The sequence below is a fragment of the Neltuma alba genome, unplaced genomic scaffold (genome assembly GCF_004799145.2).
Source record: "Neltuma alba isolate B1F8T4 unplaced genomic scaffold, ASM479914v2 tig00010377_pilon, whole genome shotgun sequence".
Classification (NCBI taxonomy): Eukaryota; Viridiplantae; Streptophyta; class Magnoliopsida; order Fabales; family Fabaceae; genus Neltuma; species Neltuma alba.
Genome location: NW_021635281.1, coordinates 353,256 through 367,960, shown reverse-complemented (window position 1 = coordinate 367,960; position 14,705 = coordinate 353,256). Strand labels below are relative to the sequence as shown.

At 33.2% G+C, this 14,705-nt stretch overlaps 1 pseudogene; it reads left to right on the top strand.

Annotated features, from left to right (window-relative positions):
* The first annotated feature begins 7,867 nt into the window (after positions 1-7,867).
* On the top strand, positions 7,868-11,861 carry LOC114756229 (WAT1-related protein At1g68170-like; annotated as a pseudogene).
* The last annotated feature ends 2,844 nt before the right edge of the window (positions 11,862-14,705 follow it).

The following is a 14,705-nucleotide window of genomic DNA, read 5'->3' as shown; positions in this document are numbered from 1 at the left end:
ATAGCAAGTATGATATACTTGTTGGGTCGTAAAAGCAGAACTTTGGTAAAGTATGTGTATTGCTTTCTAATACCAAAAGTGCTGACAATATAAAACATGATATTCATGTGAATTGCTTGGATGTTGATCCTATGGAGAAATGTGAATTTAACCATAGCCTTGGAAATTATCTTTCTAAAAATCCCATTGAGTTGCATGCTTCTAATGTGTTGGTAGGGCAAGATTCAAAAATTTTGAAAGACAAAATTGTAAATAAAAATGAATCTTTTCATCTAATTCTTTCTTGTGACTTGCCTCCTGATTTAAGTAGCTATGTAAATAATAATATTGCATTGCATAATCATATTCTCCATGAATCTTCTTCTCCTTCCACTCTTTTTCCACCCACCTCTTGTGTAGTAAAAGTGATGTGATGTACTCCAACAACTGTTAGCTAGATTCTTCATCTTCCACTTTGCATATACAAGACATTTTTGAAAATATTCTTGATTATTTGATTCCTATAGAAAGGAATCCTATTGACTTTCTTGGATGTGATATTTACTTGGAAGATTTTGCTACTCACATATACTTATGCTACTCTAGATCTCTCTAAGTTTTTCTTTTTGGACTAGATACTGTTGCTAGTTCAATGTTTCTCTTGCAGGAACCCTCACCACCAAGAAATGTCAATGGAGAAGTGAGCACACTAAAGAGATATATGTTTCTTATCCGGGATGAGAACTTCTCCTACAAGAGTTTGAAAAGATTTCATTCTAAAGGTTGTCCCTTTCCTTCCTTAACTCTTATCCTATGAATTACTTGCTTGTTTTGTGAGATAAGTGTGGGGAAGGGACATAGCTAGTAGTAAAAAGTAGCTTGTGTTTTGCTTTATTGTTTGTTGTTAGTTGTATGCAATACTTTCCCTACCTTGTCCTTGCACATTTTGGGCTTCCAATTGTTCATATCTTTAGTCTAAGCTTGCATTAAGGACAATGTAAGAATTAAGTGTGGGGGTGAGTGTTATGTTTTGTTAGGATTTGTTTTGAATTGCATCGCATGATTTGAGAGTGATTCTTGCTTGGAAATTTCACTGCTGGTTTCTGTGTCCTCCTGTTTTCACTTGCCTCAGTGTTCTACACTGTTGTACGAGCAAGTTGTTGTTTTCTCTATTGCTGACTTTTGACTTTTGCAATCGTTGGGCATCTCTTTTAAAATCCTTTTACACAATGCTTGTGAATGTTGCGTAGTTGAGTTTGATTGCATTTTATTTGAGTGATCTCTGTTCTTAGTTAGTTAGCACAGTAGAATGCCTTTGGTGCAGTATTATTAACCTTGTTTCATAGCTTGATCCTTAAGGAGGAAACATCTTGGAGACAGCCTTGATGGAAGGATTTTTAAGCCATATATTCTTTCTCATCTTGTGTGATTTTCACCTAGTTTTGGTTAATCTCTAGAACTTGTTTAGATTCTTTTTCAAAGCTGCATTAATACCTAGATTTGTGAGTATGATAGGGGCATTCATTGCTAAACCCTTTACCTAAACACAAGCTATTTCATTTAACCTTTGTTCACCCTTTAAGCCTTCACTTTCATTCCATTCATTACTTTTTAGCAAGTGTTTTGCATGAGTTACATTTGATTTTTTTTTTATTTTGAAAAGTACATCATTAATGTCTATATCTTTGCCTTCTTGGGTTTGGATGCCAATACAAAGAAAAAAAAGAAGGAAAGAAGAAATGGAAAAAAGCAATAAAGAGAAGAAAATGTATAGAAAAAAGCCAAAGAAAGAAAGTTATAGAAAAAGAAAATAGGTGCAACAAAAGAATAAAATTTGAAATAAGGCATTCTATGGTGGTTTGAAGAGCAAGGATTTCTATTTCAAAAAGTTTAAAATCTGCACATTGGTGTTCTTTCGTGATTGTACTTTAGTTTACTTTGAGTTGATACTATACTACTAATGTATTTCACTTGTTAGTTCATTTCATTCATTTGGCCTTGTTTTTCAACATTATAACCTTTCAAGTCCCCTTGATCACGAGTCTTAGGTATGTTAGTGGTGGAGACATCAGAATCTCTACAAGCTTATGGTAGGTGCTAATCTAGGTGGATTGAGTAAAATTTTTCCCATTTGAGAGATGAGTGAAACACTTGTACTCTATGTGAGCTCTATTATGTTTCTCTTCCTTTATTCTGCTATGTTTCTTGTGTTAATTTCTTTGTACTAAAGTATTCTATGATTGTTGATTGACTAGAAATAAAGGTTGCTTGAGTTAATTGCACATCCATACTTAGTCGATTTTATGTTTCCTTGCATTGAGTCTCTCCATTGGATTCTCCTTTACTGATGTTTTGTCCAGGAGTGCAAAAGGCTAAGTGTGGGGGAGTTGACAAGCCTATGTTTTTACATGCATTTTTATATATTTTTTGTGGGTTTTGTCATTATTATTGGTCCTTAATTGCATTATTTGAGTTTAATTCATATTAGAGTGCTTTAATTTGAATTAGTGCATCATAGGAGTAAATTTGTCATAATCGTGATTAATTGATTTTTAAGGACAATTAATGCTACCTTATTCTTGAATTTTGCTTGCAGGTTTTTGGTAGATTTAAAAATTAAAAATATTAAAAAAAGAGAGAGAAGGAAAAAATATATAAACAAAATAAATTAAAAAGAAAAAAAATACAATAATAAAAAGAGGGAGCAAAACCTGCCTCCCTAAAACCTAAACTATTCATCATCATATTGAGGAGAATGGAGACCACAGGCGCAAGCAACACGGGCAAGAGGAGGCGACGACATGAAAGAGCAGAGGACCAGGGGCGACAGGAGAAGGACCAGAGTTTGACGGCAGAAAACAACCACAGATGTCCATTCTCATTTTCACTGAAGTCGTCCTCTCTTAGCAATCTAGGCTATTGTTTCCACCATCACCGTCATCTTCATCGTTTTTTCTTCTTAGCGTAATAGAACGGCAGGAACCAAAGGGATTGAGACAACGAAATCAAACCTGTACATCTCATCCTCTATCAATTCCTCATTTCCCATGTACCCAAACTGCCTCCATCATCGTTCATTCCACCACCATCAACATTCATCATCTCCGTCACGGTTTTGTCCGGATTCCACTGTTCCATCGTCTGCTCAATATTTTTCAATGGTTGTTCATAGTAGACTGCTGGAGGCGGCGTTTCTCATGGCTGATCGTGGCTAGAGCTTCATAATTCTCCAATTCAACAGCAATGGCAAGAGCTCAGATCATCAAAAGGGAGTTTTAGTTACTTTAATTTCCTGTCCAATAGTTGTTTAACAATTCCTAGGTCTTAGGATAGTTATTCTGGTTATTAAAAAATTTGTATTGTTTAATCTGATTATATTTGGAGATTATTGTGGCTAGATTACTGTTTAGCATTTGATATTGGGCTATTTATAGCTTTAATTTCAATTATAATGTTGTGGTTATGACATTTGTATTGACTTTGGAGTTAATATATTGTGATTTTCTGAGGTAGCCTGGAATCTTGGATCATATTGTCTCTTGCTATCTTTAATTCTGTTGTTCTGGATTTAAGAGTTCTAATTAAGCATTGGTTTTTAGCATCCTTAGTCTCATGTTACTATTCTGGTTGCAATTAGTAAGTTGGTATTTTGGAAAATATTTTGTGGCAATTCAAGATGGCTTGGTTGTTGGATTAAAAGCTTAATTATAATTCTTAATTCATTATTTTAACTTCCGTATTTATTGGAGTGAGGATTGCCTGTGTTGTTAAATTGGAGGATTGATTATTATCATTGTTTACTCGCATGTTTCATTTCCATTTCTTTAATCTTCATTCATTTGAACCATTTTTATATAAAAATAATAAAAAAAGTATTTTAATTTCAATTTAATTCAAGGTGTTTAATTAGCAATTATCAAATCAAAAATTCTTTTTATAGTCTAGGTTACTTGCATTTATTTACTAGGATTTAATTTTATTTTCGAACTGTGCACTATATTGCATTAATTTGGTTAATTTTTAGAGTAACCCCAAAGAGACAAATTAAAGGCATTATTTTACTTTTCAACCTTAGGAACTAGGTCCCTTTTCTTATCACCACTTGTACTGGCATCCACTGTTGGCTGAGATTGAGAATTAGATGCCTCATCAGAAGGTGTAACACTAACTGCATACTGATCATAAAGGCGATACAAGACACTCATAACAAACTTCAATCTGACCTCATGCTTTATAGGATCATTGGCAAAAGCTCTATCAAGAGTAACATTAACATATGTCAATTTGAATCTAGGGTCGAGGATCATTGCTACAATCAGTGATGGATTCAATTTTTTCCATATCCCCTCGTTACTTGTTGTATTTTGATTGCATCCTAATAGCCATGTCAGTCAATAATGAATATGAGCTACTTGCACTTTTATGGAGGCTTGATTGGATTGCCACTATATGTTGGAAGCAAATGTTTGTTGTCACATAGTTGGATCCAAAGAATTTCAAGGTCATTGAGTAGAACAACCTCAAGAGCACAAAAAACTCCTTTGCAACACCCCAATCATATAAAGTAGGAGGTTGAACTATATCAATAGCCTCACCATCAAAGAAGGCATCATCTTGACTTGAATCAAGTCTAACTTTCTTTTTAAAGTACTCATAATCTGCGTCTTCTTCCTCCATTATATTAAAGACTTTGACAAACTTTACAGCACTTTCCAACATAAGATATGTTGAATTTCACCTAATAACATAAACGAAGTTTTATTAATATAACAATATCACATCTCATAATGTGTAAAGAAACAAAAAAATTTAAACAATTTTATAAATTACTTAGTAGGACAATCTAAGCATAGTAGACTCTTAGAATCAACTCTTTTTAACAACAAGCTCCTTGAATTTGTTCAACCTTGATGGAGAGGATCTAACAAACTTAACTGTATGCCGGATGAGCTCAATTGACTTATTCACTTCTTTTAATCCTTCAAAAACAATCAGATTTAGAATATGTGCAGCACACTGCATATGTATGAAATCACCATGAAGTATGAGACCATTCCAACCCCTTAAATGCTTTTTCAAATAGGCAATTGTTGTATCATTAGAAGAGGCATTATCAACAATTATTGTGAAAACTTTATCAATGCTCCAGTTCAATAAACATGTCTCAAGTCGGGGCACCAGTTGTATCCCCCTTGTGGTTTTCAATGACACGAAAGTTTAGAATCCATTTTTGTAAATTCCAATCAGCATCAATCTAATGAGCAATCAAACACACGAAGTTAGCATTTTGGATTGAAGTCCAACAACATGTAGTGAGGGACACATGGACTTTATGTCACTTGAAATATTTTTTCAAATTTTTGGCCTCTTCAAGATACACTTGGTAACAATCCCTAGCAACTGTCCATCATGAGGGAATTTTAAATCTTGGTTCAAGTTGTTGTAACATCTCTTTAAAACCCTCCCCTTCAACAATTTGAAAAGGCATCTCATCCCTTATGATAAATTTTGCAATAACCGTTTTGCATTGCTCTTCATTGTACAATTGATAAGTCTATTTATTACCAGAGATTGAGAATAGCGATTGTGACTTGCTTGCTTTATTTGGATTTTTGGGACACTTCTCATAATGTCGTAATAATTGTTTTGTCCCACAATTAGTTGGGTGGCATGCATAATCCATCCCACAATAGTTGCATCGTGCACGATGTTTACCTTTTGTTTCAGCTAGCGGCAACCTAGTAAAATGGTTCCATGCTTCAGATGTTTGCCTCCTGCTTTTTCTGGTTTGTACTTCTTCTCCTATATTATTTGTTGCCACTGTTGCATTTTGTTGCTGATTTTGTAATGTGGCAGTAGTATTAACAATACTAGTACCCCCTCATTCATTTGCACATCATCCACTGGAGTTTTTGTGCTGCTCATTTTCCTCCATAGTCTAAATCAATAACAAATCACAAAGAAAAGACTATAAACAAAAATCACAAAGAAAATACAATAAACAGCTATTTTATAACCAAATAAATAACAAACCACACTTAACTAACTACAATCATTAATCAAGAATCAAAATGAATAAATATACAGGATCACATTAAGAACCAGAAATTCAGAATTAAACATGCAATCAACTTAGCTTAAGCTACTCAAAACATGAAATCCAGAATCTCAGCCAATAGAAATTGCAAAACAACTTGTAGACAGAGTTCAAACAACTCATTACAAAACAACTGGACCAATGCAAAATTCAGACAACAATCATAAGGAATAAAGAAAAATAGTAAACTAGTAAACTAAACTAGGAAAATAGAAGCAGAGAAGTTGGTTGGACAAGTAGAATTACAGAAATTTGTTAGACAAGCAAAAAAAAAAATACAAGCACATTATAAAAATTAGGGAAGTCATCAGCATTTAGCCATTCACCATTCAGCCAATAGCAATCAACATAACAAAGTAATCAAACAAAAGGGGAAGGGGAAGAAATAGAAAGTGAGCAATAACTCACTAATGGCACCAATTTCTGAGCTTCAAGTGTTCAAGTTGGCGTCACTATCAAGTTGGAGCTTCAAGCCACCGTCGCCTGTTGAGCTCGCACTTCAACCCACCGTTTCTATGTCCAACATGTCAACACGAAAGACGAAAACAAAGCCTTGAAGAAGTGGAAGGAAGAAGGAACTGAGGAAGAGGAAGATTGGAACTGTGGAAGATGAAGCCAAAGGCTACGAATGGAGGGCGAAGGCAGACGACCTCGGGTTGGCACATCATGACACAAGAGCCACAACAGCATAGGTGAGGCAGAACAAAAGCGAAGAGAAGAGAAAGCTAGACTAGGGCACTTAGTCACACAGTCACACTCACTCACAGTCACGAACATCGGGCGAGAAGGGATGGGAACTAGAGAAAAACTGGGTTGTCTGGGTAATAGGCCACTAGGTAGGAAAGGAGTTTTTTTTTTTTTTTTATTGAAAATACTCATTAAACGGGCATGGACAGGTAGCCCAATACCTATGTTGAAGCCTGCCTGTTTAGTTTGTCAACCTGCTCGTTTAAGCCTGCCCTGTTTCGGCCTCTTAATGAGCGGGCTCAAATGGGCTAAAAAATTCCGTGATGCGGGCGGACTTGTTGGGTTGCGGATTATTTGCTCAGCCCTAATATGTAAGGGTTAACAGAGCCATATTATTTTTACATATCATAAACAATACACAATTCTTCTCATCCTTTATATATATTGTTTTAACCATACAATTCATGGAAGCATGCGCAATTTTACTTTTATATACCTCCAATATTTTCAGCATATATTGATATAAATGCAATTTTTTTTAAAACAATTAATTCTATGTATATGTGTTAGATGCCGGTGTGTTTATAGGGGGTGTGATGAGGTGGGATAACCTCAAAACAATTGTCCTCCTAATTTAAATAATGCTTCCAAAAGGATCTCACAGAACAAAACACAGGAAAAATGGTCAAGATTTGTACGTATTTTGGATGCATGCATTAGCACACTCTTTGATTCGTGTGCACAAGTGACATCCGGTGGAGGTTAATAGAGGAAAAACGGGTCGTCATGTGAGTGATCAGAGATTAATGGAGTGGAAGATGAGTGGAAGAGCACGTGTCAAATGGAAGCTGCCGTTGTGAGCCCTTTCCACAGTTTCAAACGCAATCGATGGCGTCAAGCAGTGGCTCTTCCTCCTCCTCCTCTTCTTCTTCCCTTAGAAATTATGATAAATACCCTCTTCTTCTCCCTCCTACCGTCACACCCAGTCCTTACTTCCTTCCCTCTCACTCTCTCTAGCTCTCTCTGTTGTTAACCTGAACTGATTCAGGTACATCGGCCGGGGGTGCCGGAGGCTGCAGATCGCGGTGGTTCTGAAAGAGAGCGATGACGAAAGCGGCGGATGTATGGAATGTGGTGCATGGGATGAAGCCGGCGATGTTGATGGTGGTGGCTCAGATGGCATTCGCCGGCGTCAATGTTTTGTACAAGCTGGCCATCGACGATGGAATGAACCTGAGAGTCGTAATTGCTTATCGATTTGTGTTCGCCACTGGTTTCGTTGCTCCTCTCGCTCTCATCCTGGAAAGGTCGATCCATTCAATTGCATTCCTATCAGACAATATTCTGAAGCAATGACATATGATAAGATGATTCTTCGTATTATGTTGCTACATTTGTTGTTGTTGTATTTTTCTCTGTGTTCCCGATTTGGTTAAAGTCTCTTTTTTTTCATTTTTTTTTCTTTGCCCTTGAACACTGATCTTGGTTTAATTGTAACGCTTTTGAAGTGGTAATGCAAATCTTCTATTTGGTCAATGTCCAAGAAAATTCTCGAAAACCCCATTAGAACACGCTTAAGAAAAAGAGAAGGTCTTCTTTAATGACCATGTTGGTGAATTGATTTGCAGGAACAAGAGACCGAAGATGACTTGGAGCATACTGTTTCAGGCATCTTTATGTGGGCTGCTTGGGTATGTATATCGCCAAAAAATAATTAATAATTGTATGTATATTGTGATGACAAAAATGTTCATTTAAAAAGAAATGATATATGAGCTGTCACTCTTTCTTGAAGAGGCGATTTGGGAAGAAATTGAGTTCAAAGTTAATAAGTAATGCAAACCATACATGAATAGCATGCGTCACTCTTTATCCAGACCTTCTGTTTATAACTTTTTCCGAAATAATGAGTCTACTAGTCTTTATCTTTAATTTTGGAAAAAAAGAATCATATTCTATTGCTTCTCTGTCACCAACCATTTGGATAATATTATTACAAAGAAACATACATATTTTGTTTTGTCTTATTTTTAGTTTTTACACTCATGTCCAATCGGTTGTGTATTTCGGAGAATATTTCTATAAATACTTATAGGATGCCATGATTTGCTATTTCTATATGCATAAGTGACAAGTAATACTTGCATGATATTCTTTTTAAAAGTATTCAGATTATATCTATGTATATATTTATATACATGCGTCAATGAATTCTGCAACGTGGCAAATATAATTAACGTAATAAATTTACATTTAATTTTAGATAGAATAGCACCTTGATAATATTTTTCAGATGTATCCAGCATCTTAACCTTATTTATGATATAGCCAAAGCACCCCCTGAAGTTATTTTTCAGTTACATTGAGCACACTAATTTTCTTTATGATTTAGAGTGCTAGATGCATTATAAATAAGATTAGTGTGCTAAAAGTACTAAAAAAATAACATTAAAATATTGGATGAACTATAAGTAAGATTAGTGCCTTCGATGTATTTGAAAAGTAATATCAAGATGTTGGATGCTACTTCATCCTTATTTTTTATATGAGTAATTTTAGAATGAATTAAATGGTAAATTTTATTGAAATTATATGGGCATCTCCTACTTTTAAAACACTGCGTATAAATTTTAATCGCACATTGGAGTAAGAAAAAGATTTAGCTTTTATGCACATTGATGGTTATACAAATCACCTTTTCATGTTTAAAACCAACAAAAATTTGCCTATAAATGAACGGCACGTTATATACCCTTTCTTCGTACTTTAAAAAATCTCAAATTTTGTTGTAAATTTTGTAAATCGCACAATTGTCATTTCAAATTTTATGGGAGGTTTCTGTTTTTATTTTGTTTTTTTTTTTTTGCCAACGTGAAAGTTTTATGCTGTACGTCCTATTTTTTTGGGCCAACTTCTATGCATATTTTGATGATAAATGAAACGGCTATAATATTTGCAATTTTAATAAATTTTGGAGAAGTCTGTATTAATTTTAAAAATGGAGAAAAAATTAATTATTGATTATAATTATAATTATAACTATGATTATATTGATCATTAGAATCATAACAAAGCGCATTCATTATATGAAAAGTCTACAATCTAATTTCTTTTCATTCAAGAGTTGCGTTTTATACTTTATTTTGTTTGCTTGATATATTTGTCAGACATTATCGTTATAGTGACAGATAAATATAATAAACTAACAAATACTATGTTATACATATAATTATCACGTAGAGGAGCAATGTCACAAAACTTATACTTGGAAGCATTGGCTTTAACTTCTGCAACATTTGCTTCGGCGATGGCCAATCTTACTCCGGCCGTCACCTTTCTCATGGCTGTCTTCTTCCGGTGAGTTTCATTGCATTTTCTTTTTTTAAAAAAAAAAACTTTAAATAGTACTTTCATACCTTTTCTTATCTTTAAACTATGTATACATATATATATACATATATATATATATATGCATTTCAATTTGTGAGCAGTTTGGAAAGACTGAATTTAAGAACAGTAGCAGGAAAATAGATGCAGGCTCCTTCCATGTCACCCTCTTGCATCCTCATAATAGACACGTGGCACCACCACAATCCTCCTCTGGTGGCAAGACACTCTTGGGTGCACTTTGTTCTTTAGGAAGCAGCTTCAGTTATGCTTTGTGGCTCATCATTCAGGTCTTTCCTCTAAAATGAGTATGTATAATTTTTCCTGATCCTAAATTTAAGAGCTAGAATTTTTAAAATTTAAAAAACTTTGTTATTTGTAAAAAGAATATGTGTGTTGGTTTTCCTACTATATCCCTTTTAATTATTTACATTACATGCTACTTCCTTAATGGAAAACCTGTTAATATGTGCAATTAATAGGGAGAGCTTAAAAAAAAAATTATACATTTAGAAGACAAAGTGAATTGAGGTCTCAAATTGAAGACCAAAATAAATCTTTGTACTAGCTCTTGCATTTAAGATAAGAGGAAATATTATTTTACTTCTTCCTTTAACCATTGCAGGGTACCACAAATTTGATTTTTTTAATTTTAATTTTATTTTTATTTTTTGCAAAACAGACTAAGATGAACGAGAGCTACCCATGTCATTACTCAAGCACAACCTTGATGAGTTTGAATGGGGCAATCATGTCAATTATATTTGCTCTTTGCTTTGAGAGAGATTGGACTCACTGGAAGTTGGGTTGGAATGTTAGGCTTATGACCGCAGCTTATTCGGTATGTTTTTAGTCAATTATCCAATGAAATTCAATGAATGATTCACATTATTGATGACTTATACTAGTCGGGAAGTCACTTGTTGAGAGAAAATTTTGTCCTAAATATGAGTTACCTGTAGTGTATGTAAGTTTTTTAAGTTTACCCTTACTTAATTCTCATATGAAAGAGAGCAAGAGAGGAGGGAGAGGGGTGAAAATGATTGTAAATGCAAATTGGGAAAAATTTTCAATAATGGTAAATTTGGGAAATTTTATCAATTCAATATATTTCTTAATGGGAGAGAATAAGTTACAAGTAATTTATAATAAGTATCAGAGTGGTATATACAAAAATGTGGTTTATCTATGTGTGTCTCTGTGTGTGTGTGTATGACGAATATTAAATTATGAATATTATAGGGAATAGTGGTTTCTGGAGCAATGGTGGTGGTGATGGCTTGGTGTGTGGACATGAGAGGCCCTCTTTATGTCTCTGCTTTCAACCCTCTTATGCTTGTCTTTGTGGCATTAGCTTGTTTTTTCATGTTAGATGAGAAACTGTATCTTGGAAGGTATGTTTCATAATGTTCATACAAACCTACATGCACACATATATAATTTTTGGATATTTAAATAGATTTGGGTTATATATCCGACGAATTAATTAGTTTATATGAATTTAATGACTTGATATATATGTATTGCAATTTGCAGTATAATAGGAGGGTTGTTGATAGTGTGCGGATTATACATGGTTCTATGGGGAAAAGGCAAAGAGATAAAGAAGATGAATCAGCTTGTTCCATCACAGAGTAGCCTTCCTGAAATGGAAGAAGTGAGATCTTCTGCAGAAGCTAAAAGCAGCAGTCCTCATAACAACATTATTTGAGAGGTTGAATTTGATCATTCTTCAAGAAATCCAAGTGAAGAGAGGATATTGTGTTGTTTATAGCCTATACGATCCTTTTTCAGAGCCCCCCACAGTTATCATTATCAGTTGTGCTTGCTTGTTTTGGAGGAAAAGTAGAAAATAATGGTGTGTTTGAGATATAAATTCAAAAAAAGCATGCCTCATTATATGTGCCTATTCGTAATCATTATATAGTATACTTAATGAGAAGGCACACACACACACACATATATAAAACCCTTGTTGGTGTAGGCTAGTATGGAATAAACTTGTAATCATGGAATCAACTTGGTAAATAGTTTGTAAATAGTAAGTTCATACATAGAGCCCATTCTTATCTTCGTTAGAACAGAGATATACTAAAGTCTTCAAATAATTTATCAAGAGGAATTTTGAGCAGATAATTATATTCTAGAAGCTAAAAAATTGTATCTTGGACCATTTTTAGAGTATCATAGATAGATGTTGTCAAATAATGAACACAATCATATTGAATTTGATGGATCGAAATTGTTGGTTGATTTTAAAGGGGATTCTTTATAATTTCTCATGTGGGCATTTGAATATTTGTATGTAGAAAATAGAAGACCAATGCATATCTCCAGTTCTTGTATAATGTGCCAAAAAGCGTTGATCTAATCCATTATGCATGCCTAAAGCAAGTTCAAACACAAACAAAGTAATTAATTAAAAAATCTAAATTAATTAAAAAAATCTAGTTATATGCAATTTGTAAAGAAGGGCAAGGTGGATATGTGCCGACATCTAAGGACTTTTGGGTAATTTTTCCAATCTAGTGAAAACAACAGATGTTGCGTGGAGGGGCCACATTGGTCCGTTTTTATATGAGAGGTAATATTGCATCACTCTTGACTATGGGGTGCCCAGCATACCTCGAAATAAAAGCTCTCAAGCAAAATTGGACTTTAGCCTCAATAGAAGTTAATATCAAAATAAGATTGTGCTGTTTTGGCAAATCCCCATAATCATTTGATAAAATTTTTATATTTATAAGATAAAATTCCTCTCACAAAATTATTTTGTACGATGCAAAATCACTTAAAATATTAAATTGTTTGAAGGAAATGCAAGATTTGGCGGAAAAAAAATGCGAGAAAAGAGAGCTTGTGGAGTACCATTTTGGTCTTTAACATCAATCGCTTGCAACACCTTCTTGCACACCAAGAAGGTAAGGGATACATTGAATTGAGAAAATTTTTAAATTTGACCCTTATTGAAGTTCTTTTTCCTCTATATTTACAAATCATACTCATATTTCTTCCTTTTGTCACTCATTTTAATGAAAATTAAATAAAGATAAAATTATAAAACAAGTATTAAATATATTACAAGTGACTGCAATACTTATCTCGTGAGTCGAGATAATTTTTCTCACAAACCTATCCATATGTTGTAAATTATAATTAAAAAGCTATTTATAAACTACTCTAAATGAGCACCAAAACTTTTCCTTACAAGTAACTTATATTTAGACAAGAGTGGTATGATTGTTGATTTACCCTCGTTCGATGCTTCCCAATCAATCAGAATTAAGAAAAACATGTAACTTAGGCTCCAAGTCGGTCAAAAGCTTCATAAAAAATGAGTAAGTGCTTTCGTCTTTTACGTAGTCAGTAGTATTTGCAATAATTATCTTTAACATTTATTAGACATCCTGGAAAATCCTAAACTTGAGCTCCAAGGAAAATTAGATGTATGAACCTCGTAAAAGCCACAACAACATCCAGGTATGTAAATTTATGTTAACAAAACCATGGTGAATCCTGCTCTTTTGATCTTATTTATAGGGCAGAGAGAATAGACATTTTTTGTCCTATTTATAGGGTACTGAGAAAAAAAATTTATATGGATGTATAATTTTACCCTTCATTTATTATCATGTTGACTTTATTTATATGAAGTATAATATATATTAAATAAAGATAAAGTTGAAAAATTAGTAAATTTTAAATTAGAGTTGATTAAGTTTAAGACCTTTCTTGGTTTGTATGAAACATGTTGAAAGTGACTTGTAAATAGGAATAAAAAAGTATTTTAACTCACTTAATTGAACCATAAACAGAAACTCCCTACCATCATTGTTAAAAGTTTCAAAAAACTAATTCATAGATAATGAATAGGTAGTTAAAATTAGTTAAAAGTAATAAATATATTATAAATATAGTTTTATTTCCAAATATGTCCATATCATAAATGATAAAAATGATGAAAAAATGTATGGGAAAATGTGACAAGAGGGTATAACACAAATGAGAGAGAATAAATAATTAAGAACAAAATTTAAAAAATATATTAAATATTTAGACAAACCTCAAATTAAAGTTTATCAAATTTGAAACTTATAAATATGACAAGAGGGAGTATTTTAGGTGTGCGTGTGTGTATTGGACGGGTTCGCATTCCGTGCTCATCAGGCTGATGAGCACGGAGTGCTCAGCGCTCAAAACGCTGTGCGTTTTGAGTGCTGAGCATTTTTTTTTACTTTATTTTTTGTTACAAAAAAATTTATACCATCTCAAATTATTAATATAAAAATTATCTTGATATTTAATTTAGTCTTAAATATAATATTCTAATCTACTTTATCTCTTATATATATTTATTTTTTTCAATATAGTCCTTATAATAATTGTACGTGTTAAAGATTTAATCAATTGTTGATTTTAGTTAATACATATAATTAGTGAGAGGCATTTTAGAGAAAACAACACTTATTTATTACAATTGAATAATTTAGCTAATTTTTGTAGTATACTTGAATTAGTTAAACTAACTCTTATATTAAGAATCAGAAGAAGTATG